The sequence below is a fragment of the Ranitomeya variabilis genome, chromosome 1 (assembly GCF_051348905.1).
Source record: "Ranitomeya variabilis isolate aRanVar5 chromosome 1, aRanVar5.hap1, whole genome shotgun sequence".
Lineage (NCBI taxonomy): Eukaryota > Metazoa > Chordata > Amphibia > Anura > Dendrobatidae > Ranitomeya > Ranitomeya variabilis.
The window spans coordinates 483,407,182-483,424,694 of record NC_135232.1 but is presented as its reverse complement, the minus strand read 5'-3'; positions in this window follow the sequence as shown (position 1 = coordinate 483,424,694).

Sequence of the window (17,513 nt, the reverse complement as noted above, 5' to 3'; positions counted from 1 at the left end):
AGGATAAGGAGTACCCCAAAATTGCAGGAGAAGCTAGGGTTGTGGGAATGGGAGATGGCAGTACATAGGGGAATGCAAATGGTGTGATGACTCTCAAATAGAAGAAAACATAGAGAGGTAGAGAATATCAGAAGTATATAAACAGCACTAAAACAATAATATTCACAGAGTCAAGATGGTAGGGAGTGAACAAAAAGGGTAAGATCTCAGTAGATAGGAAAAGGAGAACAAACTACAAAAAACAAAATGGAGACTATATGACCAAATAGAGCTATAAAATAAATCACGACATGAGCGCACTGGTTCAATAGCATACCTGCGCCCAGCTTATGGAAGAGATAGAGGTTAGTAGGTGCTTTGCGCTCTGAAAGGGAGAGCACAAGGGGAGTGGAGATAATTTTCGGCTCAGGAGGTGAATGATGGTCGGGAAGTGCGTCATAGCAGGGGAGTGCATTACTACAGAAGGTGCTGTACACAATCTGTAAAAACCAGGAAGCATGCCAGGCCAGAAATGTGGGATTTGTAGCAGTAGTGGTTAGGGTTGAGCGACTTTCATTTTTTTAAGATCGAGTAGGGTTTTGGGAAACCCGATTTTGTCCAGAGTCGAGTCGAGTGCAGTCGGCCGATTATCGCTAAAAGTCGGGGATCGACCGAAACACGAAACCCAATGCAAGTCAATGGGGAAGCATAGTCGGCAGTGAGTGGAGGCCAGGAAAACACCTACAGTGCCCATTTTAATGCCAAAAACATCCATTCTTGTTTCTGAAGCTTGCCAATCTTAATTAACTGTATAATAATAGTTGGGCATAAGGAATTGGGGGAAAGTTGTGGGGGGAGTAGGGCTGGCTCAAGTTTTTCGTGGGCCCAGGAAATGCGGACTACGTCACGGCGGTGTTGCAGGGAAAGGTAAGTATTTAAAAGTTGCAAGTGCTGTGATCCTGAGCAAGCAGGGGGGGCCCACTCGTTCGCATTGCCACTGGCACAGGGCCCCTCAAAGTACGGCGGTGTGTTTGCATGGCGGGGGCGCCTCCCACCAGCAGCGACACTTTTGCGTACTCTGAGGGGCCCTGTGCCAGTGACGTCGCCAACGAGTATGCCCCCCCACCTGATGAAGGAACCTGCACTTTCATCTGCACCTTCCTCTTTGTCCCTGTGTAAGGTGGTATAACATGCGGGAAGGGGAACCTTACTTTCAGCAGGGTCAGATTCTGGCTGTGTAGAGTACAAGGGGAATGTAGTGGTCTAGGTCAATGTACCAGCAGACTCATTTAGCAGTGGCTGGGCAATGGGCAGGATGAGGAGGAAACAGATATAGGGCCAAAGAATAAAGTAGGCTACATGCAGTTCAAAATTGGTAACAGGACTAAACAGGCGGCATTGCTTTGTTCAGTGGAGTAGCAAACCCAAGAGCAGCAGACACTGTTTCAAGGGCCTAACCACACTAGTAGGCCAAATGCAGTTTAATATCTGATAGTATAGGGCGAAAGCCAGAATGTGGAAGCTCAGCTTTGTTCAGTTGAGGACAACACCAGGGAGGGGCAGACACCTTTAGTAGGCCGGAAAAGCCTATTGCATTTTTTAAAATGGTAATTTGGAGCAGAAGGTTGAAGCTCAGCTTTATTTAGTTGAGGGCAACACCAGGGAGGGGCAGAAGCCGTTAGTAGGCCCTAACCACCATTTTTTTTTTTTTTAAAACCACTTAATGAGAGCCGGAAGGTTGAAGCTCAGCTTTATTTAGTTGAGGACAACACCAGGGAGGGGCAGAAGCCGTTAGTAGGCCCTAACCACCATTTTTTTTTTAAAACCACATAATGAGAGCCGGAAGGTTGAAGCTCAGCTTTATTTAGTTGAGGACAACACCAGGGAGGGGCAGAAGCCGTTAGTAGGCCCTAACCACCATTTTTTTTTTAAAACCACTTAATGAGAGCCGGAAGGTTGAAGCTCAGCTTTATTTAGTTGAGGACAACACCAGGGAGGGGCAGAAGCCGTTAGTAGGCCCTAACCACCATTTTTTTTTTTTTTAAAACCACATAATGAGAGCCGGAAGGTTGAAGCTCAGCTTTATTTAGTTGAGGACAACACCAGGGAGGGGCAGAAGCCGTTAGTAGGCCCTAACCACCATTTTTTTTTTAAAACCACTTAATGAGAGCCGGAAGGTTGAAGCTCAGCTTTATTTAGTTGAGGACAACACCAGGGAGGGGCAGAAGCCGTTAGTAGGCCCTAACCACCATTTTTTTTTTTTTTAAAACCACATAATGAGAGCCGGAAGGTTGAAGCTCAGCTTTATTTAGTTGAGGACAACACCAGGGAGGGGCAGAAGCCGTTAGTAGGCCCTAACCACCATTTTTTTTTTAAAACCACTTAATGAGAGCCGGAAGGTTGAAGCTCAGCTTTATTTAGTTGAGGACAACACCAGGGAGGGGCAGAAGCCGTTAGTAGGCCCTAACCACCATTTTTTTTTTTTAAACCACATAATGAGAGCCGGAAGGTTGAAGCTCAGCTTTATTTAGTTGAGGACAACACCAGGGAGGGGCAGAAGCCGTTAGTAGGCCCTAACCACCAATTTTTTTTTTTTTAAAACCACTTAATGAGAGCCGGAAGGTTGAAGCTCAGCTTTATTTAGTTGAGGACAACACCAGGGAGGGGCAGAAGCCGTTAGTAGGCCCTAACCACCATTTTTTTTTAAAAACCACTTAATGAGAGCCGGAAGGTTGAAGCTCAGCTTTATTTAGTTGAGGACAACACCAGGGAGGGGCAGAAGCCGTTAGTAGGCCCTAACCACCATTTTTTTTTTTAAAACCACATAATGAGAGCCGGAAGGTTGAAGCTCAGCTTTATTTAGTTGAGGACAACACCAGGGAGGGGCAGAAGCCGTTAGTAGGCCCTAACCACCATTTTTTTTTTTTTTAAAACCACTTAATGAGAGCCGGAAGGTTGAAGCTCAGCTTTATTTAGTTGAGGACAACACCAGGGAGGGGCAGAAGCCGTTAGTAGGCCCTAACCACCATTTTTTTTTAAAAACCACTTAATGAGAGCCGGAAGGTTGAAGCTCAGCTTTATTTAGTTGAGGACAACACCAGGGAGGGGCAGAAGCCGTTAGTAGGCCCTAACCACCATTTTTTTTTTAAAACCACTTAATGAGAGCCGGAAGGTTGAAGCTCAGCTTTATTTAGTTGAGGACAACACCAGGGAGGGGCAGAAGCCGTTAGTAGGCCCTAACCACCATTTTTTTTTTTTAAACCACATAATGAGAGCCGGAAGGTTGAAGCTCAGCTTTATTTAGTTGAGGACAACACCAGGGAGGGGCAGAAGCCGTTAGTAGGCCCTAACCACCAATTTTTTTTTTTTTAAAACCACTTAATGAGAGCCGGAAGGTTGAAGCTCAGCTTTATTTAGTTGAGGACAACACCAGGGAGGGGCAGAAGCCGTTAGTAGGCCCTAACCACCATTTTTTTTTTTAAAACCACATAATGAGAGCCGGAAGGTTGAAGCTCAGCTTTATTTAGTTGAGGACAACACCAGGGAGGGGCAGAAGCCGTTAGTAGGCCCTAACCACCAATTTTTTTTTTTTTAAAACCACTTAATGAGAGCCGGAAGGTTGAAGCTCAGCTTTATTTAGTTGAGGACAACACCAGGGAGGGGCAGAAGCCGTTAGTAGGCCCTAACCAAAGTTGAAGGCCAAATGCAGTTTAATTTCTGATACTATAGGCCGAAAGCCAGAAGGTGGAAGTTCCGATTTAGACAGTGGAGGACAATTTGAATTAGGGACTGCAGACAGACTTAGTAGGCTGTCCCCTGTGGACCATGCATCCACCACATTAACCCATTGCGCCGTAATGGACACGTAATCTTCCGTGGCCATGCCTACAGGTCCATGCGTCTGTTGTCAGGTGCACCTTTGTACTCACAGATTGCCAGAGTGCATGGACAATGCGGTCTTCTACATGCTGGTGGAGGGTTGGGATGGCTTTTCTCGCAAAAGAAGTGTCGACTGGTTAGCTTGTAGCGTGGTACAGCGTAGTCCATCATGGCCTTATTAATAGTAAATAAAATATATAACTAGGCTCTATGAACTTTTAAATAGGTTCCAGGGGTACACGGGCAGCATTGGTGTGGTCAGTGGAGGAGTATTGCAAGTAGGGGCTGCAGACAGGCTATCAAAGGCCTAAAATAACAAACAGTAGGCAGTCATGGCAGTTTTACATCGGTTACATGGATACACAGGCAGGCACTCCAGGCAGCATTGTGCTCAGTGGAGGAGTATTGCAAGTAGGGGCCGCAGACAGGCTATCAAAGGCCTAAAATAACAAACAGTAGGCAGTCATGGCAGTTTTACATCGGTTACATGGATACACAGGCAGGCACTCCAGGCAGCATTGTGGTCAGTGGAGGAGTATTGCAAGTAGGGGCCGCAGACAGGCTATCAAAGGCCTAAAATAACAAACAGTAGGCAGTCATGGCAGTTTTACATCGGTTACATGGATACACAGGCAGCTAGGTGGTGAGTGGAGGAGTATTTAAAGTAAGGACCGCAGACAGGCTATCAAAGGCCTAACATAACAAACAATAGGCTCATGGCAGTTTTACAGCGGTTACATGGATACACGGGCAGGCAGCTTGGTGGTGAGTGGAGGAGTATTTAAAGTATGGACCGCAGACAGGCTTCGAAGGCCTAACACAATAAAATGGGCTGGCTGTAGGCACTTTAAAATTGGTTCCAGGGGTACACGGGCAGCAGTGGTCTGGTCAGTGGAGGCCTAGTGGAAGGAGGGACCGCAGACAGGCTTCGAAGGCCTAACACAATAAAATGGGCTGGCTGTAGGCACTTTAAAATTGGTTCCAGGGGTACACGGGCAGCAGTGGTCTGGTCAGTGGAGGCCTAGTGGAAGGAGGGACCGCAGACAGGCTTCGAAGGCCTAACACAATAAAATGGGCTGGCTGTAGGCACTTTAAAATTGGTTCCAGGGGTACACGGGCAGCAGTGGTCTGGTCAGTGGAGGCCTAGTGGAAGGAGGGACCGCAGACAGGCTTCGAAGGCCTAACACAATAAAATGGGCTGGCTGTAGGCACTTTAAAATTGGTTCCAGGGGTACACGGGCAGCAGTGGTCTGGTCAGTGGAGGCCTAGTGGAAGTATGGACCGCAGACAGGCTTCGAAGGCCTAACACAATAAAATGGGCTGGCTGTAGGCACTTTAAAATTGGTTCCAGGGGTACACGGGCAGCAGTGGTCTGGTCAGTGGAGGCCTAGTGGAAGGAGGGACCGCAGACAGGCTTCGAAGGCCTAACACAATAAAATGGGCTGGCTGTAGGCACTTTAAAATTGGTTCCAGGGGTACACGGGCAGCAGTGGTCTGGTCAGTGGAGGCCTAGTGGAAGGAGGGACCGCAGACAGGCTTCGAAGGCCTAACACAATAAAATGGGCTGGCTGTAGGCACTTTAAAATTGGTTCCAGGGGTACACGGGCAGCAGTGGTCTGGTCAGTGGAGGCCTAGTGGAAGGAGGGACCGCAGACAGGCTTCGAAGGCCTAACACAATAAAATGGGCTGGCTGTAGGCACTTTAAAATTGGTTCCAGGGGTACACGGGCAGCAGTGGTCTGGTCAGTGGAGGCCTAGTGGAAGGAGGGACCGCAGACAGGCTTCGAAGGCCTAACACAATAAAATGGGCTGGCTGTAGGCACTTTAAAATTGGTTCCAGGGGTACACGGGCAGCAGTGGTCTGGTCAGTGGAGGCCTAGTGGAAGTATGGACCGCAGACAGGCTTCGAAGGCCTAACACAATAAAATGGGCTGGCTGTAGGCACTTTAAAATTGGTTCCAGGGGTACACGGGCAGCAGTGGTCTGGTCAGTGGAGGCCTAGTGGAAGTATGGACCGCAGACAGGCTTCGAAGGCCTAACACAATAAAATGGGCTGGCTGTAGGCACTTTAAAATTGGTTCCAGGGGTACACGGGCAGCAGTGGTCTGGTCAGTGGAGGACTAGTGGAAGTATGGACCGCAGACAGGCTTCGAAGGCCTAACACAATAAAATGGGCTGGCTGTAGGCACTTTAAAATTGGTTCCAGGGGTACACGGGCAGCAGTGGTCTGGTCAGTGGAGGACTAGTGGAAGGAGGGAGCGCAGAAAGGCTTCAAAGGCCTAAAATAACAAACAATAGGCTCATGGCAGTTTTACAGCGGTTACATGGATACACGGGCAGGCAGCTTGGTGGTCAGTGGAGGAGTAGGGACCGCAGACAGGCTATCAAAGGCCTAAAATAACAAACAATAGGCTCATGGCAGTTTTACAGCGGTTACATGGATACACGGGCAGGCAGCTTGGTGCTGAGTGGAGGAGTAGTGCAAGGAGTGTCTGTCCCAGTACTCCCAAAATATAAATAGATGTTAATGTCTCGCAAAACAACCAAAACAAAAAAAAAGATGGCATACTTAGGTACAGGGGTGGGCTCATCTGCTGTGTTTCTGACATAGTAATTTGGCAGTAACTATTTAATGGTGCCAATATAGGACACAGACACAGACTACTTTAAGTTGCATCATAGATGTCTACAAATTTGTATTGTCAGTGCCAGACATTGAATGATGTCAGCGAATAGACTAAAGATTGGTGGAGCTGTGCGACATAATTTTGCACGTAGTACAGCCCAGTTTGAGCTGGGGTAGGGGGGAACTCTCTTGAGGCCGGCGGGACCGCCCCAGGGCCACTCATGTTACAACGGTGTGTCTGACGTTGGGTGCGCACCACCACCGCCAGAGACACTACATTGTACTATGAGGGACCCAGTAGCAATGCCGTCAACCAAAAGCGAGCACACCCACCTCTTCAGACAAACAGCAGTCTCACGGGTGCTTGCGCCAAGTCGCGATACCACGGCCCCGTGTGGGGAGTTTGGCCATTTAGGGAGGTGTAAACATGTCGTATGCTGTACAATCTGCAGCAGCAAATTAGACATTAGAAAAGTAATTCACAGGCAAGAGCTTTTCATAGGAAAGCTAGGTGTCGGCCGGGCAAGGTGGGGCAAAAGATTTTGAAATCCAGTTGTGGTTCATTTTAATGAATGTTAGATCGTCAACATTTTGGGTAGCCAGACGAGTCCTTTTTTCGGTTAATATTGACCCTGCAGCACTGAATACTCTTTCTGATAGGACACTTGCTGCCGGGCAAGCAAGCTCCTGCAATGCATATTCTGCCAATTCTGGCCAGGTGTCTAATTTGGAGGCCCAGTAATCAAATGGGAATGACGGTTGAGGGAGAACATCGATAAGGGATGAAAAATAGTTAGTAACCATACTGGACAAATGTTGTCTCCTGTCACTTTCAATTGATGCAGCAGTACCTGTCCTGTCTGCGGTCATAGCAAAATCACTCCACAACCTGGTCAGAAAACCCCTCTGTCCAACGCCACTTCTGATGTGTGCACCCCTAACACTCCTAGTCTGCTGCCCCCTGGAGCTCGTGTGAGAACGATCACGTGCGCTGTGTGCTGGGAATGCCTGAAGCAAACGGTCAACAAGAGTTGATTGTTTGGTTGCTAATATTAGTTCCAAGTTCTCATGTGGCATAACATTTTGCAATTTGCCTTTATAGCGTGGATCAAGGAGGCAGGCCAACCAGTAATCGTCATCGTTCATCATTTTCGTAATGCGTGTGTCCCTTTGTAGGATACGTAAGGCATAATCCGCCATGTGGGCCAAAGTTCCACTTGTCAAATCTCCGGTTGTGATTGGTTGAGGGGCAGTTGCAGGCAAATCTACGTCACTTGTGTCCCTCAAAAAACCAGAACCCGGCCGTGACACGCAACCAATTTCCTGTGCCCCCGTGAAAGTTTCCGCATTAAAAATATACTCATCCCCATCATCCTCCTCGTCCTCCACCTCCTCTTCGCCCGCTACCTCGTCCTGTACACTGCCCTGACCAGACAATGGCTGACTGTCATCAAGGCTTCCCTCTTCCTCTGGTGCAGACGCCTGCTCCTTTATGTGCGTCAAACTTTGCATCAGCAGACGCATTAGGGGGATGCTCATGCTTATTACGGCGTTGTCTGCACTAACCAGCCGTGTGCATTCCTCAAAACACTGAAGGACTTGACACATGTCTTGTATCTTCGACCACTGCACACCTGACAACTCCATGTCTGCCATCCTACTGCCTGCCCGTGTATCCTCCCACAAATAAATAACAGCACGCCTCTGTTCGCACAGTCTCTGAAGCATGTGCAGTGTTGAGTTCCACCTTGTTGCAACGTCTATGATTAGGCGATGCTGGGGAAGGTTCAAAGACCGCTGATAGGTCTGCATACGGCTGGCGTGTACAGGCGAACGTCGGATATGTGAGCAAAGTGCACGCACTTTGAGGAGCAGGTCGGAGAACCCAGGATAAGTTTTCAATAAGCACTGCACCACCAGGTTTAAGGTGTGAGCCAGGCAAGGAATGTGTTTCAGTTGGGAAAGGGAGATGGCAGCCATGAAATTCCTTCCGTTATCACTCACTACCTTGCCTGCCTCAAGATCTACTGTGCCCAGCCACGACTGCGTTTCTTGTTGCAAGAACTCGGACAGAACTTCCGCGGTGTGTCTGTTGTCGCCCAAACACTTCATAGCCAATACAGCCTGCTGACGCTTGGCAGTAGCTGGCCCATAATGGGACAACTGGTGTGCAACAGTGTCATCTGCCGATGGAGTGGTTGGCCGACTGCGTTCTGTGGAAGAGCTGTAGCTTCTGCAGGAGGACGAGGAGGAGGAGGAGGGGGTGCGAACGCCTACAGCCAACTGTTTCCTAGACCGTGGGCTAGGCACAACTGTCCCTAAATTGATGTCGCCTGTGGACCCTGCATCCACCACATTCACCCAGTGTGCCGTGATGGACACATAACGTCCCTGGCCATGCCTACTGGTCCATGCATCTGTAGTCAGGTGCACCTTTGTACTCACAGATTGCCTGAGTGCATGGACGATGCGCTGTTTAACATGCTGGTGCAGGGCTGGGATGGCTTTTCTGGAAAAAAAGTGTCGACTGGGTAGCTCGTATCGTGGTTCAGCGTACTCCATCAGGGCTTTGAAAGCTTCGCTTTCAACTAACCGGTAGGGCATCATCTCTAACGAGATTAGTCTAGCTATGTGGGCGTTAAAACCCTGTGTACGCGGATGCGAGGATAAGTACTTCCTTTTTCTAACCAGAGTCTCATGTAGGGTGAGCTGGACTGGAGAGCTGTAGATCGTGGAACTTTCGGGTGTGCCGGTGGACATGGCAGACTGAGAGACGGTTGGAGACGGTATTGTTTCCGCCGGTGCCCTACATGCAATATTTCCTCCTACAAAACTGGTGATTCCCTGACCCTGACTGCTTTTGGCTGGCAAAGAAACCTGCACAGATACTGCCGGTGGTGCGGAAAATGGTGGCCTTACAGTGACGGAAGGGATGTTGCGTTGCTGACTAGCTTCATTGGCCGAGGGTGCTACAACCTTGAGGGACGTTTGGTAGTTAGTCCAGGCTTGAGAATGCATGGTGGTTAAGTGTCTATGCATGCAACTAGTATTTAGACTTTTCAGATTCTGACCTCTGCTTAAGCTAGTTGAACATTTTTGACAGATGACTTTGCGCTGATCAGTTGGATGTTGTTTAAAAAAATGCCAGACTGCACTCTTCCTAGACTCTGATCCCTTTTCAGGGATTGCAGACTGAGCTTTAACCGGATGGCAACGCTGTGCTCCAACAGGTTTTGGCTTTGACACGCGTTTTGGTCCAGATACGGGCCCGGCAGATGGAACCTGTTGCGATGTTGATGCCTGCTGCGGCCCCTCCTCCACCTCCGCTTCTGAACTACTGCCGCCTGCACCCTGTTCCCCCAATGGCTGCCAATCGGGGTCAATAACTGGGTCATCTATTACCTCCTCTTCGAGCTCGTGTGCAACTTCGTCTGTGTCACTGTGTCGGTCGGTGGTATAGCGTTCGTGGCGGGGCAACATAGTCTCATCAGGGTCTGATTGTGGATCTGTACCCTGAGAGGGCAATGTGGTGGTCTGAGTCAAAGGAGCAGCATAGTACTCTGGCTGTGGCTGTGCATCAGTGCACTCCATGTCAGAATATACTTGTAATGGGCATGGCCTGTTAAATGTTTCACTTTCTAAGCCAGGGACGGTATGTGTAAAGAGCTCCATGGAGTGACCCGTTGTGTCGCCTGCTGCATCCTTCTCTCTTGTTGTAGTTTTTGCTGAGGAGGACAAGGAAGCGACTTGTCCCTGACCGTGAACATCCACAAGCGACGCGCTGCTTTTACATTTACCAGTTTCGGAAGAGGAGGCAAAAGAGCTAGAGGCTGAGTCTGCAATGTAAGCCAAAACTTGCTGTTGCTGCTCCGCCTTTAAAAGCGGTTTTCCTACTCCCAGAAAAGAGAGCGTTCGAGGCCTTGTGTAGCCTGACGACGAAACTGGCTCCACAGCTCCAGACTTAGGTGGAATATTTTTATCCCCACGACCACCTGATGCTCCACTACCACTACCATCATTACCAGCTGACAATGAACGCCCACGACGACCTCTTGCACCAGACTTCCTCATTGTTTTAAAATCTTAACCAAAGTAACTTTATTTGTTGCTATCAAACAACTTACACGGTGAGCTATAACTTCAGTATGATTTCAATATCCCTTAACAGGTTGGTGAGACCACAAGGAAAATCAGGCACAATGTTACACACTCTGTTTTCTGTGGCACAAAATCACAGAGATGACACACACGCAGGACTGTCACTCAAGCACTAATGTCAATATTAATCTCCCACCTAATTTATTTATTTTTTTTTCTCAGGGAGACTTTAGAAACCAAATAATATTAAAAAAAAAAAAAAAAAGGCTTTCTATGGCCCACAATTAGAGAGAGAGAGGTGGCACAACCAGGAGTCAAGACTGGCGCACAAGCTGAAAGGGCAATATTACTCTCCCACTGTTTTTTATGTTTTTTTTGTTTTTTTCAGGGAGACTTTAGAAACCAAATAATATTAAAAAAACCAAAAAAAAAAAAGGCTTTCTATGGCCCACTGAATGAAAGGGAGAGAGGTGGCACACCCAGGAGTCAAGACTGGCACACAAGCTGAAAGGGCAATATTACTCTCCCACTGTTTTTTTAGGTTTTTTTTTTTTTTTCAGGGAGAATTAGAAACCAAATAATATTAAAAAAAAAAAAAATAGGCTTTCTATGGCCCACTGAATGAAAGGGAGAGAGGTGGCACACCCAGGAGTCAAGACTGGCACACAAGCTGAAAGGGCAATATTACTCTCCCACTGTTTTTTTATGTATTTTTTGTTTTTTCAGGGAGACTTTAGAAACCCAATAATATTTTAAAAAAAAAATAAATAGGCTTTCTATGGCCCACTGAATGAGAGGGAGAGAGGTGGCACACCCAGGAGTCAAGACTGGCACACAAGCTGAAAGGGCAATATTACTCTCCCACTGTTTTTTTAGGTTTTTTTTTTTTTTTCAGGGAGAATTAGAAACCAAATAATATTAAAAAAAAAAAAAAAAAAAAAAAAAATAGGCTTGCTATAGCCCACTGAATGAGAGATAGCACACACAGCAGTGGCACACAAGCCCTTACTGAGGCCAATATTTTTCTCCCACTGATTGATGTAGTGTTTTTGTGTTGAGGTAGAATTTAGAACACAAATCACGGAAAAAATAAATAGGCTTTCTATGGCCCACTGAATGAAAGGGAGAGAGGTGGCACACCCAGGAGTCAAGACTGGCACACAAGCTGAAAGGGCAATATTACTCTCCCACTGTTTTTTTATGTATTTTTTGTTTTTTCAGGGAGACTTTAGAAACCCAATAATATTTAAAAAAAAAAATAAATAGGCTTTCTATGGCCCACTGAATGAGAGGGAGAGAGGTGGCACACCCAGGAGTCAAGACTGGCACACAAGCTGAAAGGGCAATATTACTCTCCCACTGTTTTTTTAGGTTTTTTTTTTTTTTTCAGGGAGAATTAGAAACCAAATAATATTAAAAAAAAAAAAATAGGCTTTCTATGGCCCACTGAATGAAAGGGAGAGAGGTGGCACACCCAGGAGTCAAGACTGGCACACAAGCTGAAAGGGCAATATTACTCTCCCACTGTTTTTTTATGTATTTTTTGTTTTTTTCAGGGAGACTTTAGAAACCCAATAATATTTAAAAAAAAAAATAAATAGGCTTTCTATGGCCCACTGAATGAGAGGGAGAGAGGTGGCACACCCAGGAGTCAAGACTGGCACACAAGCTGAAAGGGCAATATTACTCTCCCACTGTTTTTTTATGTATTTTTTGTTTTTTTCAGGGAGACTTTAGAAACCCAATAATATTTAAAAAAAAAAATAAATAGGCTTTCTATGGCCCACTGAATGAGAGGGAGAGAGGTGGCACACCCAGGAGTCAAGACTGGCACACAAGCTGAAAGGGCAATATTACTCTCCCACTGTTTTTTTAGGTTTTTTTTTTTTTTCAGGGAGACTTTAGAAACCAAATAATATTAAAAAAAAAAAAATAGGCTTTCTATGGCCCACTGAATGAAAGGGAGAGAGGTGGCACACCCAGGAGTCAAGACTGGCACACAAGCTGAAAGGGCAATATTACTCTCCCACTGTTTTTTTATGTATTTTTTGTTTTTTTCAGGGAGACTTTAGAAACCCAATAATATTTAAAAAAAAAAATAAATAGGCTTTCTATGGCCCACTGAATGAGAGGGAGAGAGGTGGCACACCCAGGAGTCAAGACTGGCACACAAGCTGAAAGGGCAATATTACTCTCCCACTGTTTTTTTATGTATTTTTTGTTTTTTTCAGGGAGACTTTAGAAACCCAATAATATTTAAAAAAAAAAATAAATAGGCTTTCTATGGCCCACTGAATGAGAGGGAGAGAGGTGGCACACCCAGGAGTCAAGACTGGCACACAAGCTGAAAGGGCAATATTACTCTCCCACTGTTTTTTTAGGTTTTTTTTTTTTTTCAGGGAGACTTTAGAAACCAAATAATATTAAAAAAAAAAAAAAAAAAAAAAAAAATAGGCTTGCTATAGCCCACTGAATGAGAGATAGCACACACAGCAGTGGCACACAAGCCCTTACTGAGGCCAATATTTTTCTCCCACTGATTGATGTAGTGTTTTTGTGTTGAGGTAGAATTTAGAACACAAATCACGGAAAAAATAAATAGGCTTTCTATGGCCCACTGAATGAAAGGGAGAGAGGTGGCACACCCAGGAGTCAAGACTGGCACACAAGCTGAAAGGGCAATATTACTCTCCCACTGTTTTTTTATGTATTTTTTGTTTTTTCAGGGAGACTTTAGAAACCCAATAATATTTAAAAAAAAAAATAAATAGGCTTTCTATGGCCCACTGAATGAGAGGGAGAGAGGTGGCACACCCAGGAGTCAAGACTGGCACACAAGCTGAAAGGGCAATATTACTCTCCCACTGTTTTTTTAGGTTTTTTTTTTTTTTTCAGGGAGAATTAGAAACCAAATAATATTAAAAAAAAAAAAATAGGCTTTCTATGGCCCACTGAATGAAAGGGAGAGAGGTGGCACACCCAGGAGTCAAGACTGGCACACAAGCTGAAAGGGCAATATTACTCTCCCACTGTTTTTTTATGTATTTTTTGTTTTTTTCAGGGAGACTTTAGAAACCCAATAATATTTAAAAAAAAAAATAAATAGGCTTTCTATGGCCCACTGAATGAGAGGGAGAGAGGTGGCACACCCAGGAGTCAAGACTGGCACACAAGCTGAAAGGGCAATATTACTCTCCCACTGTTTTTTTAGGTTTTTTTTTTTTTTCAGGGAGACTTTTGAAACCAAATAATATTAAAAAAAAAAAAAAAAAAAAAATATAGGCTTGCTATAGCCCACTGAATGATAGCGCACACACAGCAGTGGCACACAAGCCCTGACTGAGGCCAATATTTTTCTCCCACTGATTGATGTAGTGTTTCTGTGTTGAGGTAGATTTTAGAACACAAATCACGGAAAAAATAAATAGGCTTTCTATGGCCCACTCAGTGAGAGATGGCACACACAGGGATGGCACTGTAGCAGAAATGCCAATCTTAATCTCCCACAAAAAAAAAACAAAAAAAAAAAAAAACTGTCCTACAATTACTATCTCCCTGCAGTAATGTAAGCCAGGTATGGCAGGCAGCAATAGGAGTGGACTGATGCACAAATTAAATAAAAAGTGTGGACAAACAAAAAAGATAGCTGTGCAGAAAGGAAGGAACAAGAGGATATGTGCTTTGAAAAAAGCAGTTGGTTTCCACAGTGGCGTACACACAGCAATACAGCTATCACGGAGCCTTCTAGGGCAGCCCAATGAGCTACAGCGCTGAGGGGAAAAAAAAAAAAAAATAGCTTCCACTGTTCCTGCACACCGAAGGTGGTGTTGGACAGTGGAAATCGCTGCAGCACAAGCGGTTTGGTGGTTAGTGGACCCTGCCTAACGCTCTCCCTGCTTCTGACGAAGCGGCAGCAACCTGTCCCTAAGCTCAGATCAGCAGCAGTAAGATGGCGGTCGGCGGGAACGCCCCTTTATAGCCCCTGTGACGCCGCAGACAGCAAGCCAATCACTGCAATGCCCTTCTCTAAGATGGTGGGGACCAGGATCTATGTCATCACGCTGCCCACACTCTGCGTTCACCTTCATTGGCTGAGAAATGGCGCTTTTCGCGTCATTGAAACGCGACTTTGGCGCGAAAGTCGCGTACCGCATGGCCGACAAGCACAGGGGTCGGATCGGGTTTCATGAGACGCCGACTTAGCCAAAAGTCGGCGACTTTTGAAAATGATCGACCCGTTTCGCTCAACCCTAGTAGTGGTGCGTGTGCTGTCTACTGGTGGGCCAGCTCTAGTAGACATTTGGTATTCTTTTGCGGGCCAAATATAATTACACTGCGGGCCACATTTAGCCTCCGGGCCTGAGTTTGACATTTATGATCTAACTGGTCTTTCCTCTATTCTAGGATATCATAATAAAAATCTACTAGGTACAGCAAGCACAGTCAGTCCGAGTTCTCTATTGCCACCAATGTTAAAATGGGTCTAAAAAGATTTTAAAATATGGCACGTGGAAAAGCTTATTGTTACATCTTGATAATTGGCCTTGATATGCATAAATCACTTAGTCCTCACAGCATTCTAGCATATTTCTTTGGTATTGTTATGTGAGATATTTTGACTCCTTGACTTTACCGTTATCTCATCATCTTCATTCTCTATATCTAAACTGTTTCTCTCCATGGTATATTTTGTTCACTTAGATGCTAAAAATTCTGGTATTCCCATATAATCTTTAAAATATTTCTTACAAGATCCTATCACCATTCCATATGTTTCCATCCTCTATTAAGATTTATTCTCATTGCTTGTTTCCTAAATTTTATGTAATTATTTGAATAATAATCCGATTTTCAGAAAATGACATGTAATATATTCAAAGGTAAATTAGGCTCTTCATTTTTATAGTCATTTAAATATCTTGTTTAGCAGCTGAATATTTTGTCCAGACACTACGAAGTAAAATGCAATTTTCAGCCATCAAAGAAGTTCTTATGATTGTGTTGGCATCACAAAAGTATCATATGACGTTGTCCACTGAACACAGGCTTCCCTTTTCCACAAGGGACCTAAGACAGCTCCCCCTCCGACAGGTAACTGATTGGATTAAGAGGCCCAACTGACAGCATGTCTGCTCAGCCATGGAGGCTAATCAACCTCCCCATCCTGCCTGCTAATAAATCCTGCGCTGGGGACCATTCTGCTTGATGATCTCTCCTTTGGGAGTTTTTATGGCTTCTCTCGAAGAAAACTATTCTAAGTCTATTAAAACTGCAGGTCTACACTTGTCAGGTATTCTTAGGGAGTCATGGGAAATGCCTATCAACCGGACAGAAGTAGCTATTAAATATTCAAGCATAACGACGACTTCTTCAGAGAAAATAACAGCATAGACACAGAAGATGAAAATTCCTACACTATCTCTACACACCCCATTTAATGGATAGGTTAACATTTTTAAGCAATATTTTTATATGTAAGAAATTGTATTTCTATGTAAATATGCATGGATCTAGCTCATATCTGTTATAAGTACTGTTGTGAGAATTCTGGAAAATCTTAAAGGATTTTTCTTGGCTAGAGGTAAATTTCTCCAGTCACTGCAAAGAGTGTGAATTCTGACAGTGTGTACATTCCCATCAATTGTCAGATTGCGTTAGTGGTCACGTAAGCGCCATCATATGATCTGTATACTGACGGTATCATGCCGACTAAATTTTCATAGGCTTTTCTCAATGTTATATTGAGAGTAGTGGATGAGAACTAGTTGACATGTGATTGCCAGTATGCAAATCACATACTGGTAATTATGTTGTTGGCAATTGAAGGGAATCCTGACTGTGTGCATATTACACACTGTCGGGATTTCCAAACTACTGTCACATAGAGAGTCTGCAGAAATTTACCTTAAAGGGAATTTGACATTAGGTTTTTGCTACCTACCGTATATACTCGAGTATAAGCCGACCCGAGTATAAGCCGACCCCCCTAATTTTGCCACAAAAAACTGGGAAAACTTATTGACTCGAGTATAAGCCTAGGGTGGAAAATGCAGCAGGTACCGGTGAATTTCAAAATTAAAAATAGATACTCCATACCGTTCATTATGGCCCCATAGATGCTCCACATAAAGCTGTGCCACATATAATGCTCTGCACCGTTCATTATGGCCCCATAGATGCTCCACATAAAGCTGTGCCATATATACAATGCTCTGCACCATTGCCCCATAGATACTCCACATAAAGCTGTGCCATATATATAATGCTCTGCACCGTTGCCCCATAGCTGTGCCATATATATAATGCTCTGCACCGTTGCCCCATAGCTGTGCCATATAGTGCTCTGCACCATTGCCCCATAGCTGTGCCATATAGTGCTCTGCACCATTGCCCCATAGCTGTGCCATATAGTGCTCTGCACCGTCCATTATTGCCCCATAGCTGTGCCATATAGTGCTCTGCACCATTGCCCCATAGCTGTGCCATATAGTGCTCTGCACCATTGCCCCATAGCTGTGACATATAGTGCTCTGCACCATTGCCCCATAGCTGTGCCATATAGTGCTCTGCACCATTGCCCCATAGATAGCTGTGCCATATAGTGCTCTGCACCGTTGCCCCATAGCTGTGCCATATAGTGCTCTGCACCATTGCCCCATAGCTGTGCCATATAGTGCTCTGCACCATTGCCCCATAGCTGTGCCATATAGTGCTCTGCACCATTGCCCCATAGCTGTGCCATATAGTGCTCTGCACCGTTGCCCCATAGATAGCTGTGCCATATAGTGCTCTGCACCATTGCCCCATAGATAGCTGTGCCATATAGTGCTCTGCACCATTGCCCCATAGCTGTGCCATATAGTGCTCTGCACCATTGCCCCATAGCTGTGCCATATAGTGCTCTGCACCATTGCCCCATAGCTGTGCCATAT